General features: G+C 46.9%; 1 long non-coding RNA gene and 1 pseudogene across 1 annotated transcript in view; both read left to right on the plus strand.

The window, feature by feature from the left end:
- LOC115165480 (uncharacterized) overlaps positions 1-2,693 on the plus strand; it is a 57,965-nt gene extending 55,272 nt beyond the window's left edge. The window contains exon 2 of the long non-coding RNA XR_003870179.1: positions 2,620-2,693. This is a non-coding gene — a long non-coding RNA (uncharacterized LOC115165480). The remainder of the gene's footprint in view (positions 1-2,619) is intronic.
- Positions 2,694-2,813: 120 nt separating this feature from the next.
- LOC115166468 (neural cell adhesion molecule L1-like) overlaps positions 2,814-27,289 on the plus strand; it is a 57,836-nt pseudogene continuing 33,360 nt past the window's right edge.

Consider the following 27,289-nt stretch of genomic DNA (forward strand, 5'->3'; position numbering starts at 1 on the left):
CCTCTTTCTCTCTCATCTCCCCCTCTCCTCTACCTCATGAGACAGGGTTGCCCTCTCTCTTTCTTTCTGGTCTCCCCCTCTCCTCTCTCCTCTACCACATGAGACAGGGTTGCCCTCTTTCTCTCTGGTCTCCCCCCTCTCCTCTCTCCTCTACCTCATGAGACAGGGTTGCCCTCTCTCTTTCTCTCTGGTCTCCCCCCTCTCCTCTACCTCATGAGACAGGGTTGCCCTCTCTCTTTCTCTCTCGTCTCCCCCCTCTCCTCTCTCCTCTACCTCATGAGACAGGGTTGCCCTCTCTTTCTCTCTGGTCTCCCCCCTCTCCTCTCTCCTTATGAGACAGGGTTGCCCTCTTTCTCTCTCGTCTCCCCCCTCTCCTCTCCCTCATGAGACAGGGTTGCCCTCTCTCTTTCTCTCTGGTCTCCCCCCTCTCCTCTCTCCTCTACCTCATGAGACAGGGTTGCCCTCTCTCTTTCTCTCTCGTTTCCCCCCTCTCCTCTCTCCTCTACCCCATGCGACAGGGTTGCTCTCTCTCTTTCTCTCTGGTCTCCCCTCTCCTCTCTCCTCTACCCCATGCGACAGGGTTGCCCTCTCTCTTTCTCTCTCGTCTCCCCCTTCTCCTCTCTCCTCTATCCCATGCGACAGGGTTGCCCTCTCTCTTTCTCTCTGGTCTCCCCCTCTCCTCTCTCCTCTCCCTCATGAGACAGGGTTGCCCTCTCTCTTTCTCTCTCGTCTCCCCCCTCTCCTCTCTCCTCTACCTCATGAGACAGGGTTGCCCTCTTTCTCTCTGGTCTCCCCCCTCTCCTCTCTCCTCTCCCTCATGAGACAGGGTGTCCCTCTCTCTTTCTCTCTCCTCTCCCCCCTCTCCTCTCTCCACTCCCTCATGAGACAGGGTTTCCCTCTCTCTTTCTCTCTCTCCTCTCCCCCCTCTCCTCTCTCCTCTCCCTCATGAGACAGGGTTGCCCTCTCTCTTTCTCTCTCGTCTCCCCCTCTCCTCTTTTCCTTCACTTCCTCTTTCCATCCCTCTCTCCTTTCCTCTCCGCCTCTCTTTACCACCCTACAACTTTTCCCCTCTCCTTTATCTCATTCTCTCTCCTCTTCTCTTACGACATGCTTATTACCACAGAAGTAGCCTAGCCTCTTACATTCAATTGAGTTGCTCCACCACTTTATCAAATAAAAAATGTCCTTTTATTTATCTATTTGTGTTCTGTCTATTATCTGATGTGACACTTCATCACTTATTTAAGAGCATAATTTAGCAGACGCTCTTATACAAAGCGACTTACAGTAGAGAGAGCATACATTTTCACACTTTTTTCATACTGTTCTTCCGTGGGAAACGAGCCCACAACCCTGGCGTGCCAAGCGCCATGCTCTACCAACTGATCTACATGGGACTTCACCTCATCACCACCTCATCACATCACTTCAACACCTCGTCACTTCATCACCTCGTCACTTCCTCACCTCGTCACTTCAACACCTCGTCACTTCATCACCTCGTCACTTCGTCACCTCGTCACTTCGTCACCTCATCACTTCGTCACCTCGTCACTTCGTCACCTCGTCACTTCATCACCTCGTCACTTCATCACCTCGTCACTTCCTCGTCACTTCCTCACCTCGTCACTTCAACACCTCGTCACTTCGTCACCTCGTCACTTCGTCACTTCGTCACCTCGTCACCTCGTCACTTCGTCACCTCGTCACTTCGTCACTTCGTCACTTCGTCACTTCAACACTTCGTCACTTCAACACTTCGTCACTTCAACACCTCGTCACTTCATCACCTCGTCACTTCATCACCTCGTCACTTCATCACCTCGTCACTTCATCACCTCGTCACTTCATCACCTCGTCACTTCATCACCTCGTCACTTCATCACCTCGTCACTTCATCACCTCGTCACTTCATCACCTCGTCACTTCATCACCTCGTCACTTCCTCATCACTTCATCACCTCGTCACTTCATCACCTCGTCACTTCCTCATCACTTCATCACCTCGTCACTTCGTCATCTCATCACGTCATCACTTCATCTATCTAACTCTGTTGTCTATGCTCCATATGGTCTGTTAGTTCACCCTCTTGTTGCGGTGTTGACTCCATCTGCTAATCGGGTTGGTCCTTCCATAATGGACACTGGTATTTTTGGGGTGTTTTATTAGGATCCCCATTAACTGTTACAAAAGCAGCAGCTCCTCTTCCTGGGGTCCAAACAAAACATGAAACATGACATAATACAGAACATTAATAGACAAGAGCAGCTCAAGGACAGAACTACATGAATAAAAAACAATCTCTGTCATTACCTTAATGTGCTGTTTTCCTGCGAGTTGTCTTTAAACTAGGAATGAACATGCTACTGGATGTGTGTGTGTGTTCCTGGCTCTATCTAGCCCTGACCACATGGTGCAGAGTCATTTTTCTCTTATTCTGACACAGGCCCCCGTGCCCCTCCCTCTCTTCTCCCCACCTCCCTCTCTTCTCCCCACCTCCCTCTCTTCTCCCCACCTCCCTCTCTTCTCCCCACCTCCCTCTCTTCTCCCCACCTCCCTCTCTTCTCCCCACCTCCCTCTCTTCTCCCCACCTCCCTCTCTTCTCCCCCTTCTTTTAGGGAAGACTGCAGGAGGGCGTGGACCTGAGCGAAAAACAGAGAAAAAAGAGAGGCTGAGAGCCAAAAGGAAACCAGGAGAAAAAGGTGGAAGAGAAACTCTGGCTGAACACCGGGCGTGACAACAGAGCGAGAGAGAGAGAGACAGAGCGAGAGAGAGAGAGAGAGAGAGAGAGAGAGAGAGAGAGAGAGAAGCTCGCTCAGCTGGAGTGTGTGCAGATTGCCCTCTGTGCGTGTTTCACGTGTGTGTTGAGCAGGTGGGACTTTGATGGGACAGTGAGCAATGCCTCACACTCAGCAACATCAGGTTGGCAGTAGGGGGCAACGCCCCCCTCTCCTCCTCCACCCTATCCTCCTCCTCCCCCTCTTCTCTCTCCTCCTATCCCACGCCCCCCAGCTCAGCCAAGGAGCCATACACATACCTTCAAACTGTGAGTACACCATCTTCACCATATTTACACATCAATGTATTCTATATGTAATATAACATAATATATATTTAAGCAAAGGCCAGAGAGTTTGTGGTCCATGGCCAAAATAGGGATGTTCTTATGCATGACGCATCGTGGAGTGCCTGGATACAGCCATTAGCCGTATCCATTTTCTTGTTACTTACAACCTCATGCTATTCACATTAGAAGTTATTAAAGAAGAAGTTATTAAATTGGTTGCCCCTGAAAAGGACTAAAGTAAAAGTTAGTCATCCAGTAAAATACTACTTGAGTAAAAGTCTTTGGTTTTTAATATACTGAAGTATCAAAAGTAAATGTAATTGATAAAATATACTTATATATAATTTCACATTCCTTATATTAAGCAAACCAGATGGCACAATTTTCTTGTTTTTTTTATTTATGGAGGGCCAGGGGCACACTCCAGCACTCAGTCATAATTTAGAAACAAAGAATTTGTGTTTAGCGAGTCTGCCTGTCACGTCCTGACCATAGTAAGTTGTTATTTTCTATGGTAGAGTAGGTCAGGGTGTTGTTTGGGTTGATCTCCAATTGGAGGCAGCTGATCCTCGTTACCTCTAATTGGAGGTCATATTTAAGTTGATGTTTGTCCCACCTGTTTTTGTGGGTGATTATATTTTGAGTAGTGTGTTTTCTCTCTGCGTCACGGTTTGTTGTTTTTGTGTTTCAAGTATTAGTGTATTGCATTTCAGTTTCATGTTAAATAAAATATGTGGAACTATGAACACGCTGCATTTTGGTCCGATCATTCAGACAGCCGTGACACTGCCAGATCAGAGACAGTAGTGATACGGTTCTGACTATGCTCAATGTGTGATGATATTAAAACTGAATAGTTCTAACATTTATTGAACAATTCCTTGGGTCTCCTTGCCCCCCAGCAGCCAAATCAAACCTATTGTGTTAAACCATGAAGACAGGGAGGGTCACTGAGTTTTTGGGGCATTCAATCTGTGTTTATGTGCATAGTGTGTCTAATCACTTTTTAATTGATTACCTCAACTCATTGTATTGATCTGGTTTCCTTGGTGCAAATCAGATTCTGATTGGAGGGCCGGGGTAGTTCAACAGGGAATTGATTTATACAACACAAGGAGCAGACAGACTGAGTTTGTGGGCCTGCGGGGAAATTGATTCTTATACTTCAAGGTTGCTGAGTTTTCTACAGCTTTGCTTTAATAACAGAGTTAGAGGACTGTGTATGTGTTCCAAATGGCACCCTATTCCCTTTATAGTGCACTACTACACTACTATATAGTACACTACTATATAGTACACTACTATATAGTGAATAGAGTGCTATTTGAGACACAGGGAGTTAGAGGAAGAATTGTTTGTTGCTGCAGCTGCTATTGTTCTGTTATTCATCTAAGTAAAGTATCAATGACACACTCAGTCACACACAGTCACACACACACAGTCACACACACAGTCTGACTGATGAAAAGCAGTAAAGCTCCTCCCAGAGAACTAAGGTGTTAGTAATATATGAGGAGGAGGAAGAGAAGGAAGAGGAGGAGGAGGAGAGGCAGGTTGAATAGTTGCAGGAGGAGGAAGAGAAAGAAGAGGAGGAGGAGAGGCAGGTTGAATAGTTGCAGGAGGAAGAGAAGGAAGAGGAGGAGGAGAGGCAGGTTGAATAGTTGCAGGAGGAGGAAGAGAAGGAAGAGAGGCAGGTTGAATAGTTGCAGGAGGAGGAAGAGGAGAAGGAGAGGCAGGTTGAATAGTTGCAGGAGGAGGAAGAGAAGGAGGAGAGGCAGGTTGAATAGTTGCAGGAGGAGGAAGAGAAAGAAGAGGAGGAGAGGCAGGTTGAATAGTTGCAGGAGGAGGAGGAGGAGGAGGAGAGGCAGGTTGAATAGTTGCAGGAGGAGGAGGAGGAGGAGGAGAGGCAGGTTGAATAGTTGCAGGAGGAGGAAGAGAAAGAAGAGGAGGAGGAGGAGAGGCAGGTTGAATAGTTGCAGGAGGAGGAAGAGAAAGAAGAGGAGGAGAGGCAGGTTGAATGGTTGCAGCAGTAGGAGGAAGTGGAAGAGGTGGAGGACCAGATTCTGGCGATTGTAACGGTCAAGGTGTCTACGGTTGAATTAACAAGCCTCTCTAATGTCAATGAGAGTCACTGAGACAGTTACCTCAATCAATACACCACCCTCATCTGAATTAATCTCAGGCAGACCACGAGGGATAAAAAAAATCATTGTTTATTGAAATAGGTAGAATACATATTTATAGCCCATTGGTGGTCATTGCTTCTCAATGAACAATGATCCCAACCAGAGATGGGGAATTTGTTGGGAAAATGAGGGCAAGTACCGATGTTAGCTACGGTGTAATGTCATTTCCTGCCAGACTGTCTTGACTGTAACATACTTCCTCTCTTGTTCTGCCTTGCTCTCTTGCTGCTCTGCCTCTCTGGACTAACAGACCAAATAAATGAACGTAAGTGCTTTACTTCCTTTTGCTTTTAACCATACGTCTGTCTGTCTGTCTGTCTCAAGAGCTACAAGTTGTTGCCACAGCCCCATAGTAAACACCTTCATTATGAGAAAATATTCCTGCAAATTCCTGCAAACACATCACACAATACAAACCCTCAGCTTCCCACTTCACCTTAATAAATCTGGCTTTAGTGTGACTCCTTCACATTAGTGAGTCTAAATGTAGTCTTGTTTTCTTCCTCTTGGAGGAGGTGATAGCTACAGGAATTAGGAGGAAGAGAAGTACGCCGTCTCTAAAACGGGAATAGTGATATCAGATCAAAGAAAGGGGGGACTTAAAAAATAGTCTGAAAGAGAGGAGGAAATACAAAATGAAGTATACAAATAAAAAACGAGTTTAACCTGACAATTCTTCTGACAATAGACCAGCTAGAGGCTGCAGCTCTTCCGACATAAATCTGATCAGCTGAAAAACTGTCTTATTACCTCTGTCATTGGGGATTATATCATTACAGTCGCTCTCTCTTTCTCTCTCTCTCATCCCTCTCTCCTGTCTGCAGTAGCAGTGCGTGGGAAAAATCACTGTGGAATCCAAGCCAGAAACAAAAGCCATATTACAACCTATGTGTTGTGATAATTGTGTTGTTTGCTCTATAATCTAGTTAGTTCATATGCCTTGACACCGTGATATATAGGACTAAGACCGAGACAATAAGAAGTCAGTGGCAGAATAAATTCAACCACACATTTGTTCCATCACAAAACCAGAGAGCAACATCTGTCTGGTGACGTCCACAAAGCATATTGCATGTACAGTAACAGACAGTTATGACCTACAGCTTGGTCAGGCATGTTAATGTTTCTACTAAACAACTATTGGTTTAGAACCACGAAGAGTTACCGCAAGTCGCAAAGAAAACAGGAGCTGCCTCCACTATTCCAGCACTTCAACATCATCAAATCACATAAGCTTAGTCTAATACAGTGACAACTAAAAGATTCCAAAACAATTTAGTCCAATCAACATATATCAATCAATATCATGTCTTTCCATGGTTCTGATTTGTGTGTGTGTGTGCGCGCGCGCGCAAGGTGAAAAAGCGTGTTGACTCACCCTACTTGTAGAGAAACACCAACGCCGTCCTGTAAGGGCTGTCGTGAGAGAGAGACCAAGGTGCAGCAGAGTTAGTGTTCATCATGAATATTTAATTACGTAAGAACACGATACAAAAAACAAGAAAACCGACAGCCAAACAGTACTGACAGCTAACACACTGAACAGAAACAATTACCCACAAAACCCAAAGGAGAAACATGCTCCTTATGTGTGACTCCCAATCAGCAACAACGAGCTTCAGCTGTGCCTGATTGGGAGCCACACACGGCCCAAAACAAAGAAATACAAAACATAGAAAAAGGAACATAGAACGCCCACCCAATGTAACACCCTGGCCTAACCAAAATAAAGAACAAAAACCCCTCTCTATGGCCAGGGCGTTACAGTACCCCCCCCCCCCAAGGTGCGGACTCCGGCCGCAAAACCTGACACTGAAGGGGAGGGTCCGGGTGGGCCTCGGCTCAGGTGTGGGACGTGGCCTCTGTTCCACCCTTGGCGTCGCCCTCTTAGGTGGCGCACCTGGCCGCGCCGAAGGTCTGGTGGGCGACCCTGACTGCGCCCGGCTGGCGGGCGGCCCTGGTTGCGCCCGGCTGGCGGGCGGCGATGACTGCGCCCGGCTGGCGGGCGGCGATGGCTGCACCGACCCAGGATTCACCGGGCTGGGGAGACATGAAAGAGGCCAGGTCCTAGGCGTAGGCACAGGACTCACCGGGCTGACGGGCGGCTCTGACTGCTCAGGACAGGCGGGCGGCTCTGGCGGCTCCGGACAGGCGGGCGGCTCTGGCGGCTCCGGACAGGCGGGCGGCTCTGGCGGCTCCGGACAGGCGGGCGGCTCTGGCGGCTCCGGACAGGCGGGCGGCTCTGGCGGCTCCGGACTGGCGAGACCCACTGGAGGCCTAGTCCTGGGAGGTGGCACAGGACGGACCAGGATAGGGAGACCCACTGGAGACCTGGTTCATGGAGCAGGCACAGGACTGACCAGGATGGGGAGACCCACTGGAGGCCTGGTCCTGGGAGGTGGCACAGGACGGACCAGGATGGGGAGACCCACTGGAGGCCTGGTCCATGGAGCAGGCACAGGACTGACCAGGATGGGGAGACCCACTGGAGGCCTGGTCCTGGGAGGTGGCACAGGACGGACCAGGATGGGGAGACCCACTGGAGGCCTGGTCCGAGGAGGAGGCACAGGATAAACCGGGCTGTGGGGCAGCACTGGAGTTCTGGTACGGACGCTCTTTACCCATACTCCAGGCTGAATGCCCACTTTGGCCCGGCACGGGCGGAGAGCAGGCATTGGGCGAACTGGACCCTCCCAGCGCTCTGGAGACACAGTACGCAACGCCGGCGCAGGATAACCTGGACCGAGGAGGCGCACTGGAGACCAGACGCGCTGAGCTGGCACCATCCGCCCTGGCTTGATGCCTGCACTCGCATGGCACTTGCGGGGGGCTGGCCTATAGCGCACCGGGCTATGAACGCGTACTGGGGACACCGTGCGCTTTACCGCATAACACGGTGCCTGACCAGTACTGTGCTGCCTGCCGTAAGCACGGGGAGTTGGCCCAGAATTCCTTCCTGGTTCCGCCACACTCCCCGTGTGCCCCCCCAAAAAATGTTTTGGGGGCTACCTCCCGTGTCTGTTGCGCTCCCTTTCCTCATACCAGCGCCTCTCAGCTCTCGCCGCCTCGATCTCCCACTGCGGGCGGCGATAATCCCCAGCTTGAGCCCATGGTCCTTTCCAGGATTTCCTCCCAAGTCCACGACTTCAGATAGCTTTTCTCCTGGTGCCTCTCCTTCCTCCGCTGCTTGGTCTGTTGTTTGTGGGTAATTCTGTAAGGGCTGTAGTGAGAGAGAGACCAAGGTGCAGCAGAGTTAGTGTTCATCATGAATATTTAATTACGTAAGAACACGATACAAAAAACAAGACAACCGACAGCCAAACAGTACTGACAGCTAACACACTGAACAGAAACAATTACCCACAAAACCCAAAGGAAACACATGCTCCTTATGTGTGACTCCCAATCAGCAACAACGAGCTTCAGCTGTGCCTGATTGGGAGCCAAAACAAAGCCAAAACAAAGAAATACAAAAACATAGAAAAAGGAACATAGAACGCCCACCCAATGTAACACCCTGGCCTAACCAAAATAAAGAACAAAAACCCCTATCTATGGCCAGGGCGTTACACATCCTCTCTTTCTTGTTGACAAAACTGTCTATCACTCTGTGATACAGTACACACTTTTAGTTTTTGTTGTCCTAGGCTACCTGGCTAAAATGTTTGCTCACTAGCCTAACTTCCTTTCATGGGCAACGATTAGCCAGCTAGTTAACATTAGTCTACTACATCTAGCTCTATGTTGAATTTCCATCCTCTCAGGCCAGGGGCACAATGTATGAATTTATGGTTGGATCTTTTCGTCCCTCCTCTCTATCCTTCCCTCCATTTCTCCTACCACCTCCCAATTTCTCCTCCCTTCATCTCCTGCCTTCCTTCGACCATTTACCTACCTATGTTACATAATGTAAATGTATCCTTGAGACTGGGTCTGTCTTTTTCATTCAGAGTCAAATCAGAACCCAACCAACAAGTACCATTGACCTCTAGAGAATGTAGTTCACACTGGCAAAACTAATTGAAAAAAGATGACATCATTTTTCAGCCCACATACTGAAAACACTGAACATGAAAAGCCAACAGGCGTCATAAATAAGGTGGCAAAGGGAGGGTATATTACTGGAAACTTACAAAGTTTACCAATAAATTACCAGCATTTTTTTCTGTCAAGGATTTTATGTAATTTATCACAAGACATCTAGTGGCCCTTTTGGGTACTTCAGATTATCACAGGTGTCTGAAATTATCTCTGGCCCTTTGTGTGGCTTTATCACATGTAAAATATATGAAAGAAGATGATTAAAAAAAAAGGACAAAGTTGTAAAACCCAAATATAAACCATCAACAAACAAAAAAAATGAAATAAGGAAAAACCCTTGAATGAGTAGGTGTGTCCAAACTTTAGACTGGTACTGTATATATTTTTAGAAACCTTTATTTATTTTACTATGTTAATATGTTTTGTTGTCATTGTTTTGGTGTCAAACTGCTGGTAGTTGTGAAAAAAGTCAATAGTTAGAAGAGTTGCCAAAATAATGCCAAGAACCATATGGTATATCCACTAGAAATACTATGTGAATACTATATATGAATAAAAAAATGTTTTAAGTTAAAGTATAAATTACCAAAGTCACGATAGATTGCCATAGATTTTCTGTTAACTACCAAAATTATAGAAGATTCCGTTAACTTTGGTAAATTACTCATACAACATATGGCAATAGAGAATGTATAGAATATGGCTATTGTCCCAAATGGCTCCCTATATAATGCACTACCTTTGACCAGAGCCCTAAGGGAAAAGGGTGCCATTTTGGATAAAGTTACCATGTTCTTTATCGCTGAACCACGTCCTAGTATATAGGGTTTTATGAGTCGGATATCAGTGGGTGTTTTATGAACATAACAGTACATCATAATAGTAGAAAGAGGAATCACTTATCTTTTTCTACATTATCTCCTCTCATCCCCAAGGCCCTGTCTTTTCTTCCACTCAGCTAATGTAATATATATATATATATATATTACACTACTGTCTCCTTAGCATTAATATACACCATCACTTTCCTCTGTTCTCAATGCATTCTCTCTCCCTTTCCCCGTCCACCTCTCTCCATTTCCGTCTATGCTCGTGGGGGACTAGAATAGGGGGAATGAATACATTCCATTATGTTTCAGGAAATGGAAATGACAGCTATCACTCACTCTGTGAGCCAGCTCCTGTCAGTGGCCGTAGGACTGTCGGTTCTAGTTGGTGGGCTATTAACCCCTGTGTGAGTCAGAATATAGGTAGCACAGTTGAGCTGTAGGGTGGTGGGCTGTAGTTAGTAGGACTATGGGCTTTAGGACTGTGTGGGGTGGCAGGTAGCCTAGCTGTTAAAAAGGTTGCTGGTTCTAATGCCTGAGCCGACTAGGTGAAAAATCTCTTGATGTGTGTGTGTGCTAACTTTGTGTCTCTCCCGTCCAGTTAAGAAACCCCCAGTGATCACCACCCAGCCTGAGTCCATCACTGTGTTCAGTGCTGAAGACATCCTCCTGACCTGCGAAGCATCAGGGAACCCTCCTCCCAAGTTAGTTACCTAACACCAAGCCCTTAGAAAAAAACTGCAGTTAATATAAAGTGCAGTGTGTCCCAATTACCACACTTCACTGCTTTAACTACAGTAGAACTGTGATCTGTTTTTCTTAACTGTTTTGTAAGGAACATGACATGTAGTCTTTCAGACATCTAGAAATGTTACATTAGAATTCCATGAGAGCACAGCTCCTCACAGTCACATCCTGCATTCCAAATGCACACTATTACCTTTAAAGTGCAGTACTTTTCACCTGGGCACTAGTCAAAAGTAGGCCAGGCACAAGGTCATACACAGTAGGAGGCAGGTAGCTGGGTCCAGGGGCAGGCAGAAGGTCATACACAGGAGGAGGTAGGTAGCTGGGTCCAGGGGCAGGCACAAGGTCATACACAGGGGGTCCAAAAAGGCAACAGTAAAGGCAGGGAAAAGGCTAGTAATGTAGTCCGGGAGATCAGGTAATAGGTAGATAACAGGAAAGTACAGGCAGGGAATAGGCGTCGTTAGTGAGGCAGGCAACAACTATTATACATGGGAGGAGTAAATCACGGGAAACCCAGCACTCAGAAAGACGTGTGTCGTAAAACAAACAATACCTCACAGTGATGGGGTGCAAAGAACTGAACTAAATAGTGTGTGATAATGACATACAGGTGTGTGAACAGCTGATTAGAATTCAGGTGATTGGGATCTGGAGAGAGAGCTGCGTTCATGGGATCTACGTGTTTTAGGGTGTGAGTTGGAAGCAGACATTACACTTATTACAGCAAGGGAAACATGTAATTTTACACTCAAGGGACTGTGTCATTTTGTCTCTACTTGTCCTAGGTGGAAAAAAAGCTACATTTGTAGAGGAAGAGATGTATATTGAAATGACAGTACATAAGGCTCAGACTCATTCCTCTATTCAATCCTTTCCTCTTCTTTTAGTCAAACAGTTGATTGCAGGGTTAAGCTGGGGCTTTAACTCTCTGTCTCCGTGTCTTCACTCTCTCTTTGCCTCTCTCTTTATTTCTCTCGCTCTCCCGCTCCCTCCCTCTCTCAGTTTCCGCTGGACTAAAGATGGGGAAGAATTTATCCCTTCCAATGAACCGGGCCTGTCGGTGTCTCTGGGTTCTGGAACCTTCATGAAAACCGGGGTAGTGTCAGGCCCCATGAGCCAATACAAGGGCAAATACAGCTGCTACGCTGATAACGCATTAGGAACTGCTGTGTCTAACGAGGTCCAGCTCATCACTGAGAGTGAGTAAACCAGAAACTCCAGTCCAACATTCCAATGACCACCAACAATGCTTTGTTCCAATATCCATACTAGTACAACAGCTAGAGAGAATCCCCAGTACATAGATTTTTTTTTGTATTACGCTAGTGTGGAGATTTGAACAGTTTGGAACTTCCTTTTTTGCACATTAGTAGATCTTATGGCTTATGTCTGCTGCTGACAATCAGTAGATTAATAATGGTGAAATCTCCCTCACAGAGAGACAGAGTAACACTGTGTGAGGGACTTGAAGTTTAGCCAAAACATTTCCATCACTTCTTTCAAAATCTTTCTAGACTTGAGAGGTTTTTAGTGTCATGGTGTGGAAATCTAGGTTGAGACATCATGCAGCTGCTGGTAAAAGCCTTTGTGTCCTACATTTAATTTAGAATGTATATTGTTTTAGCAAAGCTATTGGTTTCTTTATGGACAATAACATAACAATTTCTAGTGCCATGATAAGAGCCCCTATAAAGCTGAGTGTGTTTTATAGAGCACTCTGTTGACAACACGTGTGCTACGGAGGTTTAACACGTATATCCTGCTTACCTTCACCTGAAACACACACTCACACACACACAAAAAGAAAACCAGCCCCGTTGCGGACACCGGTGTCTTGCTCCCAGACAAATTAAACAACTTCTTTGCTCGCTTTGAGGACAATACAGTGCCACTGACACGGCCCGCTACCAAAACCTGCAGACTCTCCTTCATCGCAACCAACCTGAGTAAAACATTTAAACGTGTTAACCCTCGCAAGGCTGCCGGCCCAGACAGCATCCCCAGCCGCGTCCTCAGAGCATGCGCAGACCAGCTGGCTGGTGTGTTTACGGACATATTCATTCAATCCTTATCCCAGTCTGCTGTTCCCACATGCTTCAAGAGGGCCACCATTGTTCCTGTTCCCAAGAAAGCTAAGGTAACTGAGCTAAATGACTACCGCCCCGTAGCACTCACTTCTGTCATCATGAAGTGCTTTGAGAGACTAGTCAAGGACCATATCACCTCCACCCTACCTGTTACCCCTAGACCCACTTCAATTTGCTCACCGCCCCAGTAGGTCTACAGACGACGCAATCGCAATCACACTGCACACTGCCTTATCCCATCTGGACAAGAGGAATACCTATGTAAGAATGCTGTTCGTCGATTACAGCTCAGCATTTAACACCATAGTACTCTCCAAACTCGTCATTCAGCTTGAGACCCTGGGTCTCGACCCCGCCTTGTGCAACTGGGTCCTGGACTTCCTGACGGGCTGCGCCCAGGTGGTGAGGGTAGGAAACAACATCTCCCCCCCGCTGATCCTCAACACTGGGGCCCCACAAGGGTGCATTCTCAGCCTTCTCCTGTACTCCTTGTTCACCCATGACTGCGTGGCCATGCACGTCTCCAACTCAATCATCAAGTTTGCAGACAACACTACAGTGGTAGGCTTGATTACCAACAATGAAGAGACGGCCTACAGGGAGGAGGTGAGGGCCCTCGGAGTGTGGTGTCAGGAAAATAACCTCACACTCAACGTCAACAAAACAAAGGAGATGATCGTGGACTTCAGGAAACAGTAGAGGGAGCACCCCCCATCCACATCGACGGGACAGTAGTGGAGAAGGTGGAACATTTTAAGTTGCTCGGCATACACATCACGGACAAACTGAAATGGTCCACCCACACAGACAGCGTGGTGAAGAAGGCGCAACAGCGCCTCTTCAACCTCAGGAGGCTGAAGAAATTTAGCTTGTCACTGAAAACACTAACAAACTTTTACAGATGCACAATTGAGAGCATCCTGTCGGGCTGTATCACCGCCTGGTACGGCAACTGCTCCGCCCACAAACGTAAGGCTTTCCAGAGGGTAGTGAGATCTGCACAACGCATCACCGGGGGCAAACTACCTGCCCTCCAGGACACCTACACCACCCAATGTCACAGGAAGGCCAAAAAGATCATCAAGGATAACAACCACCCGAGCCACTGCCTGTTCACCCCGCTATCATCCAGAAGGCGAGGTCAGTACAGGTGCATCAAAGCTGGGACCGAGAGACTAAAAAACAGCTTCTATCTCAAGGCAATCAGACTGTTAAACAGCCATCACCAACATTGAGTGGCTGCTGCCAAAATACTGACTCAATCTCTAGCCACTTTAATAATAAAAAATTGGATGTAATAAATGTATCACTAGTCACTTTAAACAATGCCATTTTATATAATGTTTACATACCCTACATTACTCATCTCATATGTATATACTTTATTCTATACCATCTACTGCATCTTGCCTATGCCGTTCGGCCATCACTCATCCATATATTTATATGTACATATTCTTATTCATTCCTTTACACTTGTGTGTAAAAGGTAGTTGTTGTGAAATTGTTAGATTACTTGTTAGATGTTACTGCATGATCGAAACTAGAAGTACAAGCATTTCGCTACACTTGCAATAACATCTAATAACCATGTGTATGTGACCAATAAAATTTGATTTGACTCTCTCACAAACACACATGCACACACACACACACACACACACACACACACACACACACACACACACACACACACACACACTCTTCTCACACACACACACACACACACACACACACACATCTACCTGTATCTCTGGCTCTCTCTCTCTCTCCGGAAACCTCCTTCTCAGTTTCCCCGACGACGAGGTCTAGTTGATATCATGCAGCAACAGAACAGAAACATCTTTTGCTAGGTCTGCTGGGAGTACTGACGATGAGAACAAGAGAGAAGAGCGCACTCACACACACAGTTTATGCTATGACTCACAAAGCATTCAGCATTCTACTTCTGGAGCATAACACTGCAACTTGATGTCTCTTTGAAGATTTATCAAATTCTTAAACGTTCAAATTATTGTGCATTGCAGCAGTTTGCCTGTAAACAAGTGGTCTACTGCTTGTATTCTGAGTTGTGTTGAAAAGGCTTATATCATTAACACTTTGGCTAAGGCAACAGGTGTTTTGCATTGTAAGCCTTGTCACGAGCATGTATAACACTGTTATGTTGACATACGTGCTATGAGTTGACATGCGTGCTATGAGTCGACATACGTGCTATGAGTTGACATGCGTGCTATGAGTCGACATGCGTGCTATGAGTTGACATACGTGCTATGAGTCGACATGCGTGCTATGAGTTGACATGCGTGCTATGAGTTGACATGCGTGCTATGAGTCGACATGCGTGCTATGAGTTGACATGCGTGCTATGAGTTGACAAGAGATTATTATAAGGGATTAAACATGCTCTTAACAAGTAATACATACTGCATGATTTATACATGCTCATAACAAGTAATACATACTGCATGATTTATACATGCTCTTAACAAGTAATACACACTGCATGATTTATACATGCTCTAATACATACTGCATGCTTTATACATGCCCTTAACAAGTAATACACACTGCATGCTTTATACATGCTCTTAAATACATACTGCATGATTTATACATGCTCATAACAAGTAATACATACTGCATGATTTATACATGCTCTTAACAAGTAATACACACTGCATGATTTATACATGCTCTAATACATACTGCATGATTTATACATGCCCTTAACAAGTAATACACACTGCATGCTTTATACATGCTCTTAAATACATACTGCATGATTTATACATGCTCATAACAAGTAATACATACTGCATGATTTATACATGCTCTTAACAAGTAATACACACTGCATGATTTATACATGCTCTAATACATACTGCATGCTTTATACATGCCCTTAACAAGTAATACACACTGCATGCTTTATACATGCTCTTAAATACATACTGCATGATTTATACATGCTCATAACAAGTAATACATACTGCATGATTTATACATGCTCATAACAAGTAATACATACTGCATGATTTATACATGCTCATAACAAGTAATACATACTGCATGATTTATACATGCGCATAACAAGTAATACATACTGCATGATTTATACATGCGCATAACAAGTAATACATACTGCATGATTTATACATGCTCTAATACATTCTGCATGATTTATAAACGCGCATAACAAGTAATACATACTGCATGCTTTATACATGCTCTAATACATACTGCATGATTTATAAATGCGCATAACAAGTAATACATACGGCATGATTTATAAATGCGCATAACAAGTAATACATACTGCATGCTTTATACATGCTCTAATACATACTGCATGATACCAGTCTCAACTAAAGCGTTACTGACATTGCTCTGTCTCCCTTTCAGACGCCCCGACCCTGCAGAAAGAGCAGAAGGTGAAAAGAAGGTGGAGGAAGGAGAGAGTGTGGTACTGAAATGTAACCCTCCTATCAGCACTGTTCCTCCTGTCATCCACTGGATGGACGAGCGTGAGTATCTCTTTCTCTCTGTCTGTCTGTTTTACTCATCCTTTATATGTCTCTCCATCTCCTTTGACCATCTGATTTTTCATGGTGTGTTCTTTTTGCTGAATAAAACATAAATAAACTATATTCTCCCTCCTTCTCTTCCCCTTCCCCCCTACCCCCCCCTCCCCTCCCCGCTCCTTCTCTTCTCCCTCCCCCCACTCCCCCTCCCACCCTTCCCTCCCCGCTCCTTCTCTTCTCCCTCCCCCTACTCTCCCTCCCCTCCCCTTCCTGCTCCTTCTCACATCCTCCCCCCTACTCCCCCTCCCCGCTTCTTCTCTTCCCCCTCCCCTCCCCATACTCCCCCTCCCCTCCCCCTACTCCCCCTCCCCACTTCTTCTCTTCCCCCTCCCCTCCCCATACTCCCCCTCCCCTCCCCCTACTCCCCCTCCCCACTTCTTCTCTTCCCCCTCCCCTCCCCATACTCCCCCTCCCCTCCCCCTACTCCCCCTCCCCGCTTCTTCTCTTCTCACTCCCCTCCCCATACTCCCCCTCCCCTCCCCCTACTCCCCCTCCCCGCTTCTTCTCTTCTCACTCCCCTTCCCCCTACTCCCCCTCCCCCCCTTCCTCCCCGCTCCTTCTCTTCTCCCTCCCCCTACTCTCCCTCCCCTCCCCTCCCCGCTCCTTCTCACTCCCCTTCCCCCTACTCCCCCTCCCCGCTCCTTCTCACTCCCCTTCCCCCTACTCCCCCTCCCCTCCCCGCTCCTTCTCACTCACTCTCCCTCCCCCCTACTCCCCCTCCCCTCCCTGCTCCTTCTCTTCTTACTCCCTTCCTCCTACTCCCCTCCCCTCCCCTTCTCCTCTCACTCCCCTCCCCCCTACTCCCCCTCCCCTCCCCGCTCCTTCTCTTCTTACTCCCTCCCCCCTACTCCCCCTCCCCTCCCCTCCCCTTCTCCTCTCACTCCCCTCCCCCCTACTCCCCCTCCCCTCCCCGCTCCTTCTCACTCACTCCCTCCCCTCTACTCTCCCTCCCCTCCCCGCTCCTTCTCTTCTTACTCCCTTCCTCCTACTCCCCTCCCCTCCCCTTCTCCTCTCACTCCCCTCCCCCCTACTCCCCCTCCCCTCCCCGCTCCTTCTCACTCACTCCCTCCCCCTTACTCCCCCTCCCCTCCCCGCTCCTTCTCTTCTCACTCCCTTCCTCCTACTCCCCTCCCCTCCCCTTCTCCTCTCACTCCCCCTCCCCTCCCCGCTCCTTCTCTTCTCCCTCCCCTCCACTCCCCTCCAGGAATGCATCACATTGAGCTAAATGATCGTGTAACCCAGGGTCGGGACGGGAACCTCTACTTCTCTCACGTCACCATCAATGACACCCGTATTGACTACACCTGTAACGTCCAGTACCTCAACGCTCGCACCATCCTCTCCAAGGAACCCATCACCCTGACTGTTACAACCTGTAAGTACACCGTCACTCACCATGGTAACACAGTACTATAACTGTTATGACTACACCTATAATGCCCAGCACCTCAGCACTCCAACCAAACTCTTTAAGGAATCCATCATCCTCACCGTCACAACCTGTAAATACTAAGCTAGACTGACCTCGGTAACCGTGGTAACACACTGTAGACTGACCTTGGTCACCATGGTAACGCAGTACTAGTCAATCACCCTGACTATGAGTCACCACTAATAATGCCAGTCACCATGGTAACATACGATAGCGCCTGAAGGCCATTTGTTAACTACAGTACAGGTTGTCTCAACCCCTCCCCACATGTTAGTTAAGAACAGAGACACTGATGGGACCGTAACCCAAGCCAAGGCCACCTGGGGGTATAGGAGCATGTCAGATATCTGTAGTGTTGCCTACAGTAGTGTGGCTAATCAAATCAAATGTATTTATAAAGCTGATATCTCAAAGTGCTATACAGAAACCCAGCCTAAAACCCCAAACAGCAAGCAATGCAGGTGTAGAAGCACGGTGGCTAGGAAAAACTCCCTAGTGAACTAATGAACATAGATTACAAGAAAATAATGTACTTTCTACTCACATACATTTTCCCTGACACCCAAAAATACTCGTTGCATTTCAAATGCTTAACAGGACACGAAAATGTTCCAATTCCGCACTTATCAAGAGAACCTCCCTGTTCATCCCTACTGCCTCTGATCTGGCAGACTCACTAAACAGAGAACCTCCCTGTTCATCCCTACTGCCTCTGATCTGGCAGACTCACTAAACAGAGAACCTCCCTGTTCATCCCTACTGCCTCTGATCTGGCAGTCTCACTAAACAGAGAACCTCCCTGTTCATCCCTACTGCCTCTGATCTGGCAGTCTCACTAAACAGAGAACATCCCTGTTCATCCCTACTGCCTCTGATCTGGCAGTCTCACTAAACAGAGAACCTCCCTGTTCATCCCTACTGCCTCTGATCTGGCAGACTCACTAAACAGAGAACCTCCCTGTTCATCCCTACTGCCTCTGATCTGGCGGACTCACTAAACAGAGAACCTCCCTGTTCATCCCTACTGCCTCTGATCTGGTGGACTCACTAAACAGAGAACCTCCCTGTTCATCCCTACTGCCTCTGATCTGGCAGACTCACTAAACAGAGAACATCCCTGGTCATCCCTACTGCCTCTGATCTGGCAGTCTCACTAAACAGAGAACCTCCCTGTTCATCCCTACTGCCTCTGATCTGGCAGACTCACTAAACAGAGAACCTCCCTGTTCATCCCTACTGCCTCTGATCTGGCAGACTCACTAAACACAAATGATTTGTTGGTAAATTATGTCTGAGTATTGGAGTGTGCCCCTGGCGATCCGTAAATTCAAAAGAAAAGAATATCATGCTGTCTGGTTGGCTCAATGTGGAATTTCAAATTAAAATATAAATGCAACAGGCAACAATTTCAACGATTTTACGAGTTACTGTTCATATAAGGAAATCAGTCCAATTAAATAAATAAATTAGGCCCTAATCTATGGATTTCACATGACTGGACAGCTTTGGAAGGTATAGGCCCACCCACTTGACAGCCAGGCCCACCCATTGGGGAGCCAGGCCCAGCCAATTTGTGGGTATGGAACATTTTTGGGATCTTTTTATTTCAGATCATGAAACATGGGACCAACACTTCACATGTTACTTTCATATTTTTGTTCAGTGTATATTTTAAACCAAATACTTTCAGACTTTTACTCAAGTAGTAATTTACTGGGTGATTTTCACTTTTACTTTTTAATTTTCTATCAAGGTATCTTTGCTTTTACATTTTCTACCACTGTATGAACCTCTGTTTCTGTCTCCGTCTCTCTCTCTCCCCCTCCCTTCCTCTCTCTCCCCCTCCCTCCCTCTCTCTCCAGCTAACTCAGTGGTTCGGAGCCGAAGGCCCCAGATGATGAGGCCCTCAGGGACCCACAGCACTTACCACGCCCTCCGGGGCCAGAGCCTGGAGCTAGAGTGCATCGTCCAGGGCCTGTAAGTCTAACTCTCTCTCTGTCCGTGCACAGGCATGGCTCAATCAAAGCGAGCCTGTTAGGTCAAGAGGAACATCTAACATCTATCTTGCCTCTTTTTCGCTCCCTCTCCCCCTTTCTCTCTTTCCCTTCCTCCTCCACACCCCCCTTCCTTCCCCTCTCCCTCCCTCCACTCCCCCTCTCCCTCCCTCCTTCCCCCTTTTGGCTCCACCATCCCCCCCTCCCTCCTCGCTCTCCCTCCCCATCCAGCCCTACCCCTACAGTCAAGTGGGTGAGGAAGGACGGCCAGCTGTCCGAGTCCCGTACGTCCAGACATCTGTCTGACCGTCTGCTGCGCATCAGTAACATCTCAGTTAGCGACGGGGGAGAGTACCAGTGTTCAGTTAACAACTCACAGGGCAAGGTCACACACACCTACACCGTTAGCGTCGAAGGTAAACAAGACAACACACACACACACACACACTGTTTCCTCTCTTGTTTACCTGCTAAGGTTACTGCTGTGGCTGTGTGTTGATGTGTTTTCCACCATGCCCTCATGCGTTACAGTACGTATGATCTTGTTGTGTGTCATACTGTTGTTGTCTGTTCATGCTTTTCTATGTGTTGTTGTCTATGCTGTCTGTGTATGCTGTTGTGTTCTATGCTGTCTGTTGTGTTCTATGCTGTCTGTTGTGTTCTATGCTGTCTGTTGTGTTCTATGCTGTCTGTTGTGTTCTATGCTGTCTGTTGTGTTCTATGCTGTCTGTTGTTGTCTATGCTGTCTGTTGTTGTCTATGCTGTCTGTTGTTGTCTATGCTGTCTGTTGTTGTCTATGCTGTCTGTTGTCGTCTATGCTGTCTGTTTAACTAACTGCATATTGATGGTTTGTGTTGTGTATCATAACGTTGTGCATCATAATGTTGTGTATAATGGTGTGCTGTTTGTTGTGCAGCGGCTCCTTACTGGACCAAGGAGCCAGTAAGCCAGCTCTATGCCCCAGGAGAGACGGTGAGACTGGACTGTCAGGCTGATGGCATCCCGTCTCCTGCTGTCGCCTGGAGCATCAATGGAAAACCCATCACAAGTGTGGAATAACGCATGTTACTCTTACACATACAGTTGACCTATGCATTAACAAGGTTTAGCAGCAAACTCAGCTTATTACACCTGCTACTGATGTGCATAGGTCAAATTAGAATCTTTATGTCTACTGATGTGCATAGGTGAAATTACAATATTTCTTTCTTTCGGCTATTAACAACTCTAAAAATGTAACTTAAAATGTCCTTTTTTCTCATGAATATGCCAGTCAGTATTGTGCTTTGGTAGGATGTTGTGATGACTTGCTGTAATGTGTGTGTCTCTCCCCAGGCATAGACTCAAACCCTAGGCGTACTGTGAGAGATGGAGCTCTGATTCTGAGAGATGTGGTCTTCACTGATACAGCAGTCTACCAGTGTCAGGCCCACAACAAACACGGAACCATCCTAGTCAATACCTACATCTTCGTCATCGGTGAGGGGGAGCTGTGTTGTGTGTGTATGTGTCAACAACAAATACGTCACATTGATAAACCTGTACCTTGTATCCTGTTCCAGAACTGCCTCCTCAGATCCTGAATGCCGACGGACAGAAATACAACTCCACAGAGGGACAGAATGCTGTACTGCAGTGTCAGACCTTCGGCTCTCCCAGACCTAAAGTAACATGGTAAGACACACACCTGTATGAGTATATATTGTGTTATATTCTATTCTATTCTAAGAAACTAGTTTGTTTAATTAGATTCAGATAGTCTTCCATTAAGGAAGGAATGTGTCTCTCTTCATTGACAACCAGTCAGACAAAATCCTGCCTTTAGGCTGCTTAATGAGGGTCTGGGTTTCCCACCCTCTCTGGCTGTGTTTTCTGTGTAATCAGTGTATCTCTGTATTTCCTATCCAGGGAGAGGAACAGCAGCGCTTCTCTACTGGCTGAGCCCAGGGTTAACCTGCTGACCAATGGAAACCTCCAGATCACCAATGTCTCCCATGGCGACGAGGGCCTGTACACCTGCTCCGTTAGCAACACCAACCTCTCAATCAACGCTGACCTGGATGTGCTGAGTGAGTAGGCCATGAACCACACACGCGCACACACTCCTCAAACCTTGCCTGCACCTGTCTCTGTAACCCTCCCCCTCTCTCTCTCCCCATCTCTCTCTCCCCATCTCTCTCTCTCTCCCCCATCTCTCTCCATCTCTCCCCCATCTCTCTCCATCTCTCCCCCTCTCTCTCTCCCCATCTCTCTCTCTCTCTCTCCCCATCTCTCTCTCTCTCCCCCCATCTCTCTCCATCTCTCCCCCGTCTCTCTCCCCATCTCTCTCTCTCTTCCCCATCTCTCTCCATCTCTCCCCATCTCTCTCCATCTCTCCCCGTCTCTCTCCCCATCTCTCTCTCCCCATCTCTCTCTTCCCATCTCTCTCCCCGTCTCTCTCCCCATCTCTCTCCATCTCTCCCCCGTCTCTCTCCCCATCTCTCTCCATCTCTCCCCCATCTCTCTCCATCTCTCCCCCATCTCTCTCTCTCTCTCCCCCATCTCTCTCCATCTCTCCCCCGTCTCTCTCCCCATCTCTCTCTCTCTCCCCCATCTCTCTCCATCTCTCCCCCATTTCTCTCCATCTCTCCCCATCTCTCTCTCCCCATCTCTCTCTCCCCATCTCTCTCCCCGTCTCTCTCCCCATCTCTCTCCATCTCTCCCCCGTCTCTCTCCCCATCTCTCTCCGTCTCTCTCCCCATCTCTCTCCATCTCTCCCCCATCTCTCTCCATCTCTCCCCCATCTCTCTCCATCTCTCCCCCTCTCTCTCACCCCATATCTCTCTCTCTCCCCATCTCTCTCTCTCCCCATCTCTCTCCCCATCTCTCTCCATCTCTCCCCCATCTCTCTCCATCTCTCCCCCGTCTCTCTCCCCATCTCTCTCTCCCCATCTCTCTCCCCGTCACTCTCCCCATCTCTCTCTCCCCATCTCTCTCCCCGTCTCTCTCCCCATCTCTCTCTCTCAGACAGGACAGTGATCCTGTCTCCTCCTGGGTCTCTGCGTGTTCAACCTGGTAAGACGGCCATCTTTACCTGCCTGGCACAGGTGGACCCCAAACTGACTCCTCCACACATTCAGTGGAAGAGGAGCGGACAGGAACTCTTTCAGTCATACGCCGAGGACAAGTAAGGACATATTTACTGTATGTCTCTGTGTGTGTGTGTGTGTGTGTGTGTGTAATGATGACGATGATCTCAATCACGATCATGACCAAGAATACATTATTCCCAGGTACACATTTGAGGGCCCAGACCTGATTGTGGCCAATGTGCAGACAGAAGACGAGGGTGTTTACACCTGTGAGGTCATCACCAACCTGGACAGGGTTGAGGCCAGCGGGTCCATCATTGTAGTCGGTATGGACATTTTTAATTGTATTCTATTCTATGAAGAATATTATTTATATTTTTAAACATTTTTATTTGACCTTTTCTTTAACTAGAAAAGTCAGTTGAGAACAAATTCTTACTTACAATGTCGGCCTACCAGGGAACAGTGGGTTAACTGCCTTGTTCAGAAGCAGAACGACAGATTTTGACCTTGTCAGCTCGGGGATTCGATCCATCAACCTTTATGGTTACTGGCCCAACGCTCTAACCACTAGGCTACGTGCCCCATTTCATCTCCCATTTCATATTTCAACATATGTGGTATAATGCTGCTTCTGTACCGTACTAGTATTCAGAGATGCATGCGTTACTATTTTAATTTCTCTTAATTCAACATTTTTATTCGTGTCTATTTTAACTAGATTTTTGCATAGAAACATTTTGTGTTTTATCTTTCTCACCTTTGATTATTTGTATTTGTTAAGCACCTTGAAATGCATTTGTTGTAAGAAATGTGCTATATAAATAAAGTTTGATTTCATTTGATTGAGGCTGTGCTGTGTTGTGATGTATTATGCAGTAATACGTTAATGCTGTGTTGTTTAATGCAGTAATACGTTAATGCCGTGTTGTATTATACAGTAATATGTTCATGCCGTGTTGTACTATGCAGTAATACGTAAATGCTGTGTTGTTTTATGCAGTAATACGTTAATGCTGTGTTGTACTATGCAGTAATACGTTAATGCTGTGTTGTATTATGCAGTAATATGTTAATGCCGTGTTGTTTCATGCAGTAATATGTAAATGCTGTGTTTTATGCAGTAATACGTTAATACCATGTTGTATTATGTAGTAATATGTTAATGTTGTGTTAATGCCGTGTTATGCAGTAATACGTTAATGCCGTGTGTAGTGTACTCTACAGCAGTGGGGTTGGCAGGGGGAACTCAGTCCGGCGTTAAACTTACTCTTGAAAGTTGTAATAGTAGAAAGCACAAGGTGCAATTTCGAAATTGGGTAGTGCATCATCAATTTCTCTTGTCATTTTAGTTAATGCATACCTTCATACTGAAATTTTTGGCCCCCTTGATAAAGATGAGCAAAAATACTGTATAAAATAAATAATGCAAATACCGCTCTACACTACATGATCAAAAGTATGGGGACACCTGGTTGTCGAACAGTTCATTCCAAAATCATGGGCATAAATACGGAAATTGGAATTGGTCCCCCCTTTGCTGCTATAACAGCCTCCACTCTTTTGGGAAGACTTTCCACTAGATGTTGGAACATTGCTGTGGGGACTTGCTTCAATTCAGCCACAAGAGCATTAGTCAGGTCAGGCGCTGATGTTGGGCGATTAGGCCTGGCTCGCAGTGGGTGTTCCAATTCATCCCAAAGGTGTTCGATGGGGTTGAGGTCAGGGACCTGTGCAGGCCAGTCATTATTCCTCCTCCACCAAACTTTACTATGCATCCTGGCATCAGCCATACCCAGTTTAGTCTGTTGGACTGCCAGAGAACGCGTTTCCACTGTTTCAGAGGCCAATGGCGGCGAGCTTTACACCACTCCATCCGACACTTGCACATGGTGATCTTAGGCTTGTGTGCAGCTGCTCGGCCATGGAAAACCATTTCAGGTAGCTCCTGACAAACAGTTCTTGTCCTGACGTTGCTTCAAGAGGCCGTTTGGAACTCAGTAGTGGGTGTTGCAAACAAGGAAAGACAATTTTGACGCGTTACGCTCTTTAGCACAGATTCGTCTAGAATGTCATTGTATTCTGTAGCATTAAGATTTCCCTGCTTCCATTCAGCCACAAGAGCATTAGTGAGGTCGGGCACTGATGTTGGGCAATTAGGCCTGGCTCGCAGTCGGCGTTCCAATTCATCCCAAAGGTGTTCAATGGGGTTAAGGTTCTTGAGGTTCTTCCGCACCGATCTCGACAAACCATTTCTGTATGGACCTCGCTTTGTGCACGGGGGCATTGTCATGAAACAGGAAAGGCCCTTCCCCAAACTGTTCCCACAAAGTTGGAAGCACAAAATTGTCTAGAATGTTATTGTATGCTGTAGCGTTAAGATTTCCCTTCACTGGAACTAAGGGGCCCGAACCATGAAAAACAGCCCCAGACCATTATTCCTCCTCCCCCAAACTTTACAGTTGGCACTATGCATTAGGGCAGGTAGCATTCTCCTGGCTTCCGCCAAACCCAGATTCGTCCATCGGACAGCCAGATGGTGAAGCATGATTCATCACTTCAATGGTGGCGAGCTTCCACACCACTCCAATGGTGGCGAGCTTTACACCACTCCAATGGTGGCGAGCTTTACACCACTCCAGCTGACGCTTGGCATAGCGCATGGTGATCTTAGGCTTATGTGCGGCTGCTCGGCCATGGAAATCCCTTTCATGAAGCTCTCGTTGCTTCGAGAGGCAGTTGCAACAGAGGATAGACGATTTTTACGTGCTACGCACTTCAGCACTCACCAGTCCCGTTCTGTGAGCTTGTGTGGCCTACCACTTCGCGGCTGAGCCATTGTTGCTCCTAGACGTTTCCACTTTACAATAACAGCACTTACAGTTTACCGGGGCAGATCTAGCAGGGCAGACATTTTACGAACTTGTTGGAAAGGAGGCATCCTTTCTACTGCCAATGTTTCTGTGGAGATTGCATGGCTGTGTGTTCGACTTTACACACCTGTCAGCAATGGATGTGGCTGAAATAGCCGAGTCCACTAATTTGAAAGGGTGTCCACATACTTTTGTGTATATTGTTTGCTCAGAAAAATTCAGAAATGATTAGTTTTGGAAAGGCAGTGTAGGTTTAGTGGAGAGGGAATCGATGGGACAGCCAAGGAGAAACAAAGACAGAAACAACAGGCCCTCTTCAACAGCCCACCACACCTGCTTCTCTGAATGGTCAGTCACTCCATTGGAGCCGCTTCTCTGAATGGTCAGTCACTCCATTGGGGCCGCTTCTCTGAATGGTCAGTCACTCCATTGGGGCCGCTTCTCTGAATGGTCAGTCACTCCATTGGGGCCGCTTCTCTGAATGGTCAGTCACTCCATTGGGTTCGCTTCTCTGGTACTTGTCCTCCATTGCCAGTAATGTAACACCCACGTGGGTGATGCCACGTCTGCTGAAAAGCGCACGAAACTCCACCGCATCTTGGCAGTGGTTAGGATCATCCCCTGAACTTCCTCTGCTATCTCTGGACACAGCATGCAGTCCTTGGTGTAACACTTACAAACAGATTAAGCAAAAAGCCACATTATTTGAATCCAAACAGCCAGCTAGCTAGCTAGTTATCAAGCCAAAAAAGTGACTTTCATCACAATCCTGCAACTCTGAGAGTCAAGACCACAAGATACAGTGATCAAACCCTAGAGCAGCCAAATCCCCCTCAAACACATATACAGTACCAGTCAAAAGTTTGGACACACTCAATCAAGGGTTTTTCTTTATTTTTACTATTTTCTACATTGTAGAATAATAGTGAAAACATCAAAACTATGAAATAACACATATGGAATCATGTAGTAACCAAAAGTGTTAAACAAATCAAAATATATTTTATATTTGAGATTTTTTAAATTAGCCACCCTTTGCCTTGATTTGCACACTCTTGGCATTCTCTCAACCAGCTTCATGAGGTAGTCACCTGGAATGCATTTCAATTAACAGGTGTGCCTTGTTAAAAGTTAATTTGTCGAATTTCTTTCCTTCTTAATGCGTTTGAGCCAATCAGCTATGACAGCTAAGTGTGTTCATAAATTCCCTCTGGAGTAACAGAGTGCGCCCCGGAGTTGGTAAATTCAGAGCGTTGGAGCGTACAGAGGGCCGAGGAGTAGGGTTCATCCGAGCGTTCTGACCTCACAATGGCAGTCAAGCACCCAAGCTATCTGGCTAGAGTTAGTTAGCTGGCTTGCTAGCTTCTTCCAGATAC

The sequence above is a fragment of the Salmo trutta genome, chromosome 28 (genome assembly GCF_901001165.1).
Source record: "Salmo trutta chromosome 28, fSalTru1.1, whole genome shotgun sequence".
Taxonomy (NCBI): domain Eukaryota; kingdom Metazoa; phylum Chordata; class Actinopteri; order Salmoniformes; family Salmonidae; genus Salmo; species Salmo trutta.